Source organism: Rhinopithecus bieti, unplaced genomic scaffold (genome assembly GCF_001698545.2).
Source record: "Rhinopithecus bieti isolate Rb0 unplaced genomic scaffold, ASM169854v2 scaffold_23236, whole genome shotgun sequence".
Classification (NCBI taxonomy): Eukaryota; Metazoa; Chordata; class Mammalia; order Primates; family Cercopithecidae; genus Rhinopithecus; species Rhinopithecus bieti.
The window spans coordinates 4845188-4856918 of record NW_016811820.1 but is presented as its reverse complement, the minus strand read 5'-3'; the positions used below and the strand labels follow the sequence as shown (position 1 = coordinate 4856918).

The 11731-nt window shown below is 44.5% G+C and overlaps 1 protein-coding gene across 14 annotated transcripts in view; it reads left to right on the top strand.

The window, feature by feature from the left end:
- Positions 1-11731, top strand: part of CALN1 (calneuron 1) — a 685843-nt gene that overhangs the window by 134549 nt on the left and 539563 nt on the right. The window contains exon 2 of one of the 14 annotated variants that reach the window (XM_017895192.1): positions 2551-2736. The exons of the other annotated variants lie outside the window; for them this stretch is intronic. The gene's annotated coding sequence lies outside the window, so the exon portion shown is untranslated. The remainder of the gene's footprint in view (positions 1-2550; positions 2737-11731) is intronic. 14 annotated transcript variants of the gene reach the window in all.

The window sequence follows — 11731 nt, the reverse complement described above, 5'->3', positions numbered from 1 at the left end:
TCCCCTCACTTCTCATCTTGTCTCCTTTTTGTGTTCCCACTCCACCAGGATATTTATTTATTTAAAAAATTTTTTGGATTTTGTGGGTGCATATTTATAGGGTACCTGAGATATTTTGATACAGGCATGCAGTATGTAATAATGACGTCAGGGTCAGTGGGCTATCCATCCCCTCAAGCATTTATCCCTTGTGTTATGAACAATCCAATTTTACCCTTTTAGTTATTTTTAAATTTAAAATTAAATTATTTTTGACTGTAGTTACCCTGTTATGCTAGTAAGTACTAGGTCTTATTCATTCTTTCTATTTGTTTGTACCCATTAACCATCCCCACACCTCCCACATTCCCCCCTACCCTTCCCAGCCTCTGGAAACCATCCTTCTACTCTCTATCTCCATGAGTTCAATTGTTTTAATTTTCAGCTCCCACAAATAGGTGGGAACATGCAAAGTTTGTCTTTCTGTGCCTGGCTTATTTCACTCCTGGTCAGAATTTATAGTCAGAATTGGAGGCTTGGAGAAACGGGAAGGAACTTAGGAATTATCTACTCTAAACAAGGGATCCCCAACCCTTGACTGGGGTTGACTGGTCCGTGGCCTGTTAGGAACCAGGCTATACAGCCAGAGGTGAGAGGTGGGCCAGGGAGTGAACAGGAGGTGAGAGGTGGGCAAGAGAGTGACGTTTCATCTGTATTTACAGCCGCTCCCCATCGTGCACATTGCCACCTGAGCTCTGCCTCCTGTCAGATCAGCGGCTGTGTTAGATTCGCATAGGAACCCTATTGTGAACAGCACATGCGCGGGATCTAGGTTGTGGGCTCCTTATGAGAGTCTAATGCCTCATGATCTGTCAGTGTCTCCCATTACCCCCAGATGGGACTGTCTAGTTGCAGAAAAATAAGCTCAGGACTCCCACTGATTCTACATGATGATGAGTTGTAGAATTATTTATTATGTATTACAATCTAATAATAATAGAACTAAAGTGCACGATAAATGGAATGTGCTTGAATCATCCCAAAACCATCCCCTCCTGCCCCCCGTCCATGGAAAAATTGTCTGCTTCCACGAAACTGGTCCTTGGTGCCAAAAATGTTGGGGACCGCTGGTCTAAACCACTATGTTTGGTGGTGGAGGAAGCTGGGACCCAGGGTGATTTGTTTAGAGTCACAGACCGTCAGGACAGGGCTGCTCAGGAGGACAGACGTGGCAGGGAGATGCCAAGAGAGATGACGCTTTGTGCTGTTCTTGGTACGGGAGAATCAGGAGACAGAGCTATCCAGAAACACTGCGGGTATAGTCACATTAAAGGCACCTGTGACTCTGGCGATGTCACAGTTAGTTACACCTGTGATTTTCCGTCCCCTCCCTCCAGGCACCTCACCAACTTTAGTTAACTCCACAAAAGCTTGATGAAGTTCTTTGCTTCTGCAGTTAGAGTTGACACCTTGACAGATGTTCAACAGCTTGCTTCCAGGTGGGACGCCGATATAGGCTGCCCTACTTCACGCAAAACAGTTACGTTTACCATTTTCTCCCAAAATATTGTCTTCTGTCGTTGAAACCATAGAGAACGCTTGCAACCTATAGATTTCTTGGTGTTGTGGTGAATATGTTCAGCTCGTAAGAATAGTTCATAATTGACGCTCTTAGCATTTATCAGCCAGCCGTGATGTGCTCAGCGCGTGATGACTAATAAGTTGTATTTCATTGGATCCTTTTTGCCTGCCTTCTCAACCGAAGTCACCTGTCTCAGCATGTCAGTGTCGACAGGGACGGTTTCCTGCCGGGCTCTTTGTGCTTTGTGAGCTGCCTTGAGATGAAGACAATAAATGCGAAACTCAAGGACTCAAATAGACCATGCTTTTTCAGGGTGTGTGCATTTTGTCCCAGAAGATCAAGTGTTTAAATTGAATAGGTGAAGTCTTGGGGGCACCTGAACGAGAGCATAAAGATTGAGGCAGCATAATTACAGCTAATGGTTATATAAGTGCTGCTTTCTAAGCACTTGGCATAGGTTAACTCATTTAATCCTTTCAATAACATTTTTATGGATGAGGGCACCTAACCCCAGAGAAGTTAAGTACCTGGCTGAAAGTCACACAGCTATGGCCTAGTGAGGTTGGACTCATGACTTTAAAAGCCATGCTCTTAACCTGCTAGGTTAGGCTGCCTCTGTGATTCATTTTTTTTTGAGATGGAGTCTTGCTCTGTCGCCCAGGCTAGAGTGCAGTGGCGTGATCTCGGCTCACTGCAACCTCCGCCTCCCAGGTTCAAGCAATTCTTCTGCCTCAGGCTCCCGAGTAGCTATGATTACAGGTGCATGCCACCATGCCTGGGTAATTTTTGTATTTTTAGTAGAGATGGGGTTTCGCCATGTTGGCCAGGCTGGTCTTGAACTCCTGACCTCAATTGATCTGGTCGCCTCAGCCTCCCAAAGTGTTGGGATTACAGGCACGAGCCACCACTTCCAGCTGCCTCTGTAATTCTGATTGCTGAAGTTGTCGTACAAGTGTCTGCAGAGTATTTCTTTGTTTATGTCGTCCTAGGTCTCAGGACCGTGCGTGGCACTTCGCTGATTCCATCCTGAAACTCGTTACCTCATTCTTGCTTCCCCAATAAGAGCCACTCCTGGAGCATGTGCACCTGGGCAACAGATAGAGCTCCCCAAGTCCTCCCGCACTTTAGGCTCGACTCACTGGCTTGGATTTCCTGGGACTACCCTTGCCTGAATGGTACTGGATTGCTCTACCCCTTTGCAAGGTCATAGGCTGGGGTCTAGGCCTTGCTTGCTGCCCTGGTCAGCAGCTTGACTTGATGTTGGCCCTCCCTCTCTTTCTGCTTGCCTGGTATTACAGCCTGATTTTTAGAGGACCACAGTCCACTCTTTGTTTTTTTAATGAGATGGAGTCTCGCTGTGTCCTCTCTATCCGTTGCCCAGGCTGGAGTGCAATGGTGCGATCTCAGCTCGCTGCAACCTCTGCCTCCTGGGTTCAAGTGATTCTCCTGTCTCACACCTGGCTAATTTGTTTTTGTATTTTTAGTAGAGTCTGGGTTTCACCATGTTGGCCAGGCTGTGCCTAGTGGTGAAGTCTGGGCTGTTAGTGTAACTATCACCCGAATAGTGTACATTGTATCCATTAAGTAATTTCTCATCTCTCATCCCCTCCCACCCTCCTACCTTTCTGAGTCTCCAACGTCTATGTTCCCACTCTCTATGTCCGTGTGTACACATTATTTAGCTCCCAAGGCCCACCCGCCTTGCCTTCAGTGGACACCTCACCCCAGCCTGACCACAGATTTACCTCTGTGTTCTTGTAAAAATTAAAAAATATATGTATTTGTTAACATAGTATATTGCACATAGCTTGGAGACCAAATAGTTTTCTGACTTATTCGCTTAAAGATAATGGGCTCCTGCTCCATCTCTGGTGCTGCTGCATTCTTTTTCATGGTTAATTAGTATTCCATTGTGTAGATGTGTATATGATATGGTTTGCTCTGTCCCCACCCAGATCTCATCTTGAATTCCCACATGTTGTGGGATGGACCCAGTGGGAGGTAATTGAATCATGGGGGTAATTGACTCTTTCCCATGCTGTTCTCATGATAGTGAATAAGTCTCACGAGATGTCCTGGTTTTAAAAGAGGGAGTTTCCCTGAACAAGCTCTCTCTGCCTGCCGCCATTCACATAAGATGTGACTTGCTCCTTCTTGCCCACAGCCATAATTGTGAGGCCTCCCTAGCCATGTGGAACTGTAAGTCCATTGCTTGGCTCACTGCAACCTCCGCCTCCTGGGTTCAAGCAATTCTCCTGCCTCAGGCTCCCGAGTAGCTGGGATTACAGGTGCATGTCACCATGCCTGGGAAATTTTTGTATTTTTAGTAGAGATGGGGTTTTGCCATGTTGGCCAGGCTGGTCTTGAACTCCTGACCTCTTTCTTTTGTAAATTGTACAGTCTCGGATATGTATTTATCAGCAGTGTGAAAATGAACTAATAGAGTGTACATATGTCTATACCACATTTTCTTTATCCAGTCCTCCACTGTTGGACACTTAAGTTGATTCTTTATCTTTGCTATTGTGAATAGCTCTTGGATAAACATATGGGTGCAGATCTCTTTTTGATAAAATGATTTCTTTTCTTTTTGGTAGATACCCAGTAGTGGGATTGCTAGATCAAATGTAGTTCTATTTTCAGTTCTTTGAGAAATCTCTATATAGTTTTCTATAGAGGTTGTACTAATTTACATTCCCACCAATAGTGTATAAACATTCCTTTTCTCCAATCCTTGCCAACATCTGTTTTTTTTTTTTTTTTTTTCTTTTGACTTTTTAATAGTAGCTATTCTGACATATGCCTGGAGTCACAGCTACTCCAGAGGCTGAGGTGGAGGGATTACTTGAGGCCAAAAGTTTGAGACCAGTCTGGGCAACATAGCGAGACCCTGTCTCCACAATAAATAAACAAACAAATAAATAAAAAATAAAATTAGCTAAGCATGGTGTTGCATGCGTATAGTTCCAGCTGCTCAGGAGACTGAGGCAGGAGGAGTGTTTGAACCCAGGAGTTTGAGGCCGCAGTGAGCTATGATCGCACCACTGCACTCCAGCCTGGGTAATAGAGCAAGACACTGTCTCAAAGGAAAAATGAAGTTTAATTGGAGGATTAACTATACAGTGGAGAGCTAGCTGTACATTTGGCCCTCCGTTATCATAACTCCTAGACACCAATGTGGAAAGAATAAGCTTGCATTTGTTTGGAAGGTGGTTCTCCCTGCAAGGAATCCTGGTCTTCTGTCCCTTGCTCTGTGATTTTTTTGCTGCAGTGTAAGAGGGAGATAATAGTTGAGACACTAATGGAGAGGTTGGTACTAGGAGAAGAATGGAAGTGTGTTAAATAAGTGACGTTTTTCAGTCCCTCGAATTATTTGGAGAATTAGCAGAAGAGAAAATAATGTAAGATCAAGGTGTTTCTTAAAGGGGCCCTTTAAGAATATCTGAACAGATGTATAAGACTTGAGAAGGAATCTAGAACTAGAAATACCATTTGACCCAGCCATCCCATTACTGGGTATATACCCAAAGGATTATAAATCATGCTGCTATAAAGACACGTGCACACATGTTTATTGTGGCACTATTCACAATAGCAAAGACTTGGAACCAACCCAAATGTCCATCAATGACAGACTGGATTAAGAAAATGTGGCACATACATACCATGGAATAGTATGCAGCCATGAAAAAGGATGAGTTCATGTCCTTTGTAGGGACATGGATGCAGCTGGAAACCACCATTCTCAGCAAACTATCACAAGAACAGAAAATCAAACACCGCATGTTCTTACTCATAGGTGGGAATTGAACAACGAGATCACTTGGACACTGGAAGGGGAACATCACACACCGGAGGGATAGCATTAGGAGACATAACTAACGTAAATGACGAGTTAACGGGTGCAGCACACCAACATGGCACATGTAGACATATGTACAAACCTGCACGTTGTGCACATGCACCCTAGAACATAAAGTTTAATAATAATAATAATAATTTTAAAAAAGACTTGAGTATCATTTGCATTGAAACCAAATAATTCACTGTAGGGTCCTTTGAAATAGGGATGCTCCTTATGAATTTGAGTGAAATTTCCAGATCAGGTTATTGACAGAGGGAGGTGAGACCAGAGAACAAGGGTCCCTGTGAGCAGTCGTAGAAGCTCAATCAGAAATAGCACCCAGGTCCCATACTGTTTTGCAAGTCACTGGGAAGTATAATTTGATCTATTGCACAGAGTAAAATATTTTTCCTAAAGTATGGGGTGTTCTAAAGTTTGACATTCTTTTTTTCTGTACTTCCAGTGCATGCATGCCTTTACTTTTTCACCCGTTGCAAGGATGTTCTTTGGATTCCCTCTGTTTACCGGGGCTGGAGCCTCCAATTCTGGGACCAGTGTCACTGCTGGTGTCTCTTGGAGGGAGGCATTGAGTCCTTTTTCCTAGAAAGGCTAGAAGTAATGCTCCCCTCAAATCCCTAACTTCAGCCCTTTTTTTCCGCTTAGCCTCACGCTCCTTTCTGAGTCTTGTGGGGACTTCCTAGGCCAGGTCTGTCCAGGTGCCACAAAGGTTCTGCTCTGAGTGGCAGCTGCCCAGTTCGCCCTGTGGTCACAGTTCCGTTTCCGGCGTTTGCAGCCTGGCTGTCCCATCCTGCCAGATGCTGGCTGCCATCAGTTGTCTGGTGGGCCAGCCAGGCAGAGCAGACAGAGTTGTGGGAACAGTTGTGGTACCAAACTGCAATGCTAGATCTTCTCAGCCTTCGTTTGCAGAAATGTTTAGGAATGAATCTTCCTGTGGGGTGATGGCTTCTAAGACTTACCAGCCTAACAGGGATTTCCCCAGGAGAAAACTGCTGTCTTGTTTTGCTTTTTCCTTCCTTCCTTCCTTCTTCCTTCCTTCATTCCTTCCTTTCCTTCCTTCCTTCTTCTTCTTCCTTCCTTCCTTCCTTCCTTCTTCTTCCTCCCTCCCTCCCTCCCCTCCCCCCTCCCTCCTTCCTTCCCTTCTTCCTTTTTTCTTCTTTCTTTCTCTCTTCCCTCCCATCCTCCCTTCCTCTCTCCCTCTCCTCTCTTCCTTCTTCCCACATCCTCCTCCCTTCTTCCTTTTTCTTTTCTTTTTTTCTCTCTTTCTTCTCTTTCTCTCTCCTTACCTCCTTCTTTTCTTCTTTGTTTCTTTCTTTCTCTCTCTCTCTCTTTTTCTTTCTCTCTTCCCCTCCCTCCCTCCCTCCCTCCTTCCCTCCCTCCCTCTTCCCTCCCTCCTTCCCTCCCCTCTCTCCCTCCTCCCTCCCCTCCCTTCCCCTTTCCCTCCCTCCTCCTCTCTCCCTCCTCTCTCCTCCCTCCCTCCCTCCTTCTCCCTCCCTCCCTCCCTCCCTCCTCCGTCTTCCTCCCTCCCTCCCTCCTCCCCCTTCCCTCCTCCCTCCCTCCCTCCTCCGTCCTCCTTCCCCCCATCCCTCCCTCCCTCCTCCCTCCATTTCCCTCTCTCTCTCTCCCTCTGTTCCTTCTCTCCCTTCCTTCCTTCTTCCTTTCCTTTCCTTTTTTTTCTTTCCTTTCTTTTATTTGTTTCTTTTTCTTTTGAGAGGCAGAGTCTTGCTCTGTCACCCAGGCTGGAGTGCAGTGATGCCATCATAGTTCACTGCAGCCTTGAACTCCTGGGCTCAAGTGATCCTCCTGCCTCAGCCTTCAGAATAGCTGGGACTGCACACACGTGACACCATGCCCAGCTGATTTCTAAATTTTTGGTAGAAACAGGGTCTCACTATGTTATTGTACAGAATGGTCTTGAACTCCTGGTCTCAAGCGATCCTCCCATCTTCCCATCTCGGCCTCTCAAAATGCTGGTGTTTCAGGCACGAGCCACTGCCCCGGGCCTAAAATATTCTTTTAAGTGCATAAGTAAAAGATTTGTGGTCAAACTTTTAAAGATAAGCAAATAGAAGAAAATTAAATTCACTCGTAATCCCACTGACCCCAGAGATAATCACTGATAACAGTTTCAGGCTAAAATGTCCCAGAGTCTGCATTTGTATGGATGTTGTATGTCTTTACTCTGTATTCCCTTCTTTATTATCTGAAGGGGTTGCAGCATCCATTCCTATATGAACTATTTTTTCAGTTAATATCCTGTGAATGTTTCTATTTTATTAAGTTGGTGCAAAAGTATTTTGCCATTGAATGGCAAAAACCGGAATTACTTTTGCACCAACCTAATATTACATATTCTCCCACTTCAGCATTTTAAATGAATTCATCATAGTCCACAAATGGGTGTGCCACATGTTGTTTTCGATTTCACTATTGAAAAATATTGCACATGTGTGAGTATTTTTTTAAGGACAAATTCTGTTTTTTTTTTGTTTTTTGACATAATCTGTCCCAGGCTGGAGTGCAGTGGTGTGGTCTCAGCTCACTGCAAACTCCATCTCCCAGGTTCAAGCGATTCTCCTGCCTCAGCCTCCTGAGGAGCTGGAATTACAGGTGCCTGCCAGTTTTTATATATATTTTTTTAGTAGAGACGGGGTTTCACCATGTTGGTCAGGCTGGTTTTGAACTCTTGACCTCAAGTGATCCTCCTGCCTCAGCCTCCCAAAGTTCTGGGATTACAGGCATGAGTCACGCCTGGCTGGACAAATTCTTAGAAAAGGAATTCTCAGGTCCACAATTTGGAGACCTTTCTTCAAGCTTTTTCCTATTTTCACTTCTAGCAGCAATGAAAAGAGGACTTATTTCTATACCTCCTCACCAATGTCTGCTATTGCTGTTGTGTTTTGAAATTTTTTGTTTTAGAGACAGGGTCTCACCGTGTCACATGGGCTGGAGTACAGTGGTGTGGTCATGGCTCACTACAGCCTTGAACTCCTGGGCTGAAGCAATCCTGCCTTCTCAGCCTCCCGAGTAGCTGGGACTACAGGCATCCACCACCACACCATCTAATTTTTTATTTTTATAGAGACAGGATCTTGCTGTGTTTTCCAGGCTGGTCCCGAACTCCCAGGCTCAAGTGATCTTCCTGCCTCGGCCTCTGGTTTTCAAAATTTGACAGTTAAAATGGTTTTGTGTTATTGTCTTCGCTTGGATTTTTGAGGTTGTAAGCAAGCACATACGTTTTGTTTTCATATACTTACTGGCTGTTTGATTTTTCCTTTTGTGAATTGCACATTGATGTTTTATGTCTGTTTATTGATCAAGGTTTTATTAAAAATGTTTTTTAAAGAATTGTAGTGGAAAGAATAGTAGCCTTTATTACATGTTGCAAAGTTTTCTATGTTTGCTCTTTGTCCCTTTCTTTAGTATTACTTTTAACTTAGTGTTTATTATTTAAAATTATTTTTATAGTTACAGGGTCTCACTCTGTCACCTAGGCTGGGGTGCAGTGGTGCGATCATAGCTCACTGCTACGTTGAACTCCTGGGCTTAATTAAGTGATCCTCCTGCCTCAGCCTGCCAAGTAGCTGGAACCACAGGTGTGTGCCATCATGTCCAGCTAATTAATTTTTTTTTAAATTTTGTAGAGATGGGTCTCACTGTTTTGCCCAGGCTGGTCTTAAACTCCGGCCTCAAGCGATCCTCTAGACTTGGCCTCCCCAAGTGCTGGGATTACAGGAGTGAGCCACTGTGCCAAGCCTTGAGTTTTTAAATTTTTTTATATCTGCTTGAACCCAGCAGGCAGAGATTGCAGTGAGTCGAGATCATGCCATTGCAATCCAGCGTAGACAACAGAGTGAGACTTCATCAAAAAAAAAAAAAAAGCAAGTCACTTCCCTGTAATATTTTGGATTTTGTTGTTCACCCCATGTTATACCTATAAGCCGTGTGCCCCAGGACGACAGCGCTGTGCCCTGTCTGAGAGTCCCCTGTGGCTCTCAGGATCTGAAGCCTGTTGTCTGGCTCATTCCTGGTATAGACCCACAATAGGAACAGAATTTGTCACACCCTGTGGTTACCATTCCCTCTTCTTTGTGCCTTCCACATCTCCTTTGAAATCTCTCTTCCCTTCTTCTGTTTCCTTGTGGTTTACAGGAGAGTATCTCCCTTGCCTCTCCATTCTTTATTCTTATTTTAGCAGTGTTTGGGGAAAGAGAGGGGAAAATGAATGAGTTCAGTTTGCCAATTATTAGCCTATAGTCCCATCATTAAATTTTTTAATCCAGGCCGGGCACAGTGCCTCACACATGTAATCCCAGCACTTTAGGAGGCCAAGGTGGGAGGATCACTTAAGCCCAGGAGTTTGAGACCAGCCTGGGCAACACAGTGAGACCCCATCTCTACAAAAAATACAAAAAAATGAGCCAGGCGTGGTGGTGTGCACTAGTAGTCCCAGCTACTCCGGAGGCTGAGTTGGGAGCTGTCGCTTGAGCCCAGGAGCCACAGGTTTTAGTGAGCTGGGATTGTATCACTCCAATTCAGCCCTGGTGACACAGTGATACTCTGTCTCAAAGAATTTTTTATCTTAATACAACTAGTATTCATTTGGCTGTGGTAGGATATAGGGATATAACTTTACTGTCATTGTTTTCCAAATGTTTTTCGTTTTTCCCAGTAGTGCTTATTAAATAATCCATCCACTGATTTAGAAATGCCATTTTTGTTATGTGCCGAATTACCTTACTCATCTGGGTTGACCTCTTAATCTTGTTTCTTCTCCATTCTCCCATCCATTCTTTTTCCAGTGCCACCCTGGTTTAATTTTAGTAACTTTAAAGTTTATGGTTGGCCGGGTGCAGTGACTCGTGCCTGTAATCCCAGCACTTTGGGAGTCCGAGGTGGGCCATCACTTGAGGTCAGGAGTTCGACATCAACCTGGCCAACATGGTGAAACCCTGTGTCTACTAAAAACACAAAAATTAGCTGGGTGTGGTGGCACATGCCCGTAGTCCCAGGTACTTGGGAGGCTGAGGCAGGGGAATCATTAGAATCTGGGAGGTGGAGGTTGCAGAGCCGAGATTACACCACTGCACTCCAGTCTGTGAGACAGAATGAGACTGTATCTCAAAAAAAAAAAAAAATTATGATAGGGCAAATGTTCCCTTATTCTCTCTTCTATTTTAAAATTATCCATATTTTTTTCAATAGGAAAATAATCATGATCTTTATGGTCACTATTTTTCCAGTTGTCCCAAATCTTTCAACTTGTCATAACATTGTTTTCCTTTTAAATGATGCCGTTGTCCTTCTTTCTTTGACTTACTTGTCCTTTCTGAATTTTCTAAACCTGAGGTGTCTTTTCCAAAGTTACATTTTGAATTTGCAAAAGAAAAAGTATCTCCTAGCACGAGGATCTCTTGGTATACATGGCTCACTTGCAACCCAATTTTCTGTCCCCTCAACTGCAAAGTGGCACAGCGCTGTCTGTCCTGGGGCACACGGCTTATAGGTATAACATGGGGTGAACAACAAAATCCAAAATATTACAGGGAAGTGACTTGCTTTTTTTTTTTTTTTTTTTTTGATGAAGTCTTACTCTGTTGTCTACACTGGATTGCAATGGCATGATCTTGACTCACTGCAATCTCTGCCTGCTGGGTTCAAGCGATTCTCCTGCCCCAGCCTCCCGAGTTGCTGGGATTACAGATATGCACCACCACACCCTGCTAATTTTTGTGTTTTTAGTAGAGATGAGGTTTCACCATGTTGGCCGGGCTGGTCTTGAACTCCTGACCTCAAGTGATACTCTGGCCTCAGCCTCCCAAAGTGCTGGGATTACAGGTGTGAGCCATTGAGCCCAGCCTGGGAGTGACTTGTTGAAACCAGAATGCTTCTTGTAGTCTAGGGCAGGTGGCTTTTAGCAATGTCCAGAAATATCGACAATATCCCCTGGGGACATGAATCTTACACAGCTGGAAGTGGCGCCGTGGCAGGTTGCTTCTGCCGCTGGGTCTTGGAAGCCACTGTTGTTTTCCTCTTCCTTCTTTCCCATCACTTTTCTGTGCTCATTTCTTGGATCTTTCATGTTTCTTTGGATCATTCCTATTTTTCTTCAAAGTCTGAGCCTTGCTATGGCATTCAAACCCTTCACAGATCACTTTACTCTGCTTGAAATACAGGTAATGGCCAGGTGCGATGGTGGCTCATGGCTGTAATCTCAGCACTTTGGGAGGCTGAGGCAGGAGGATGGCTTGAGCTCAGGAGTTTGATACAAAACCCCATCTCTAAAAAAAAAAAAAAAAAAACTTCGC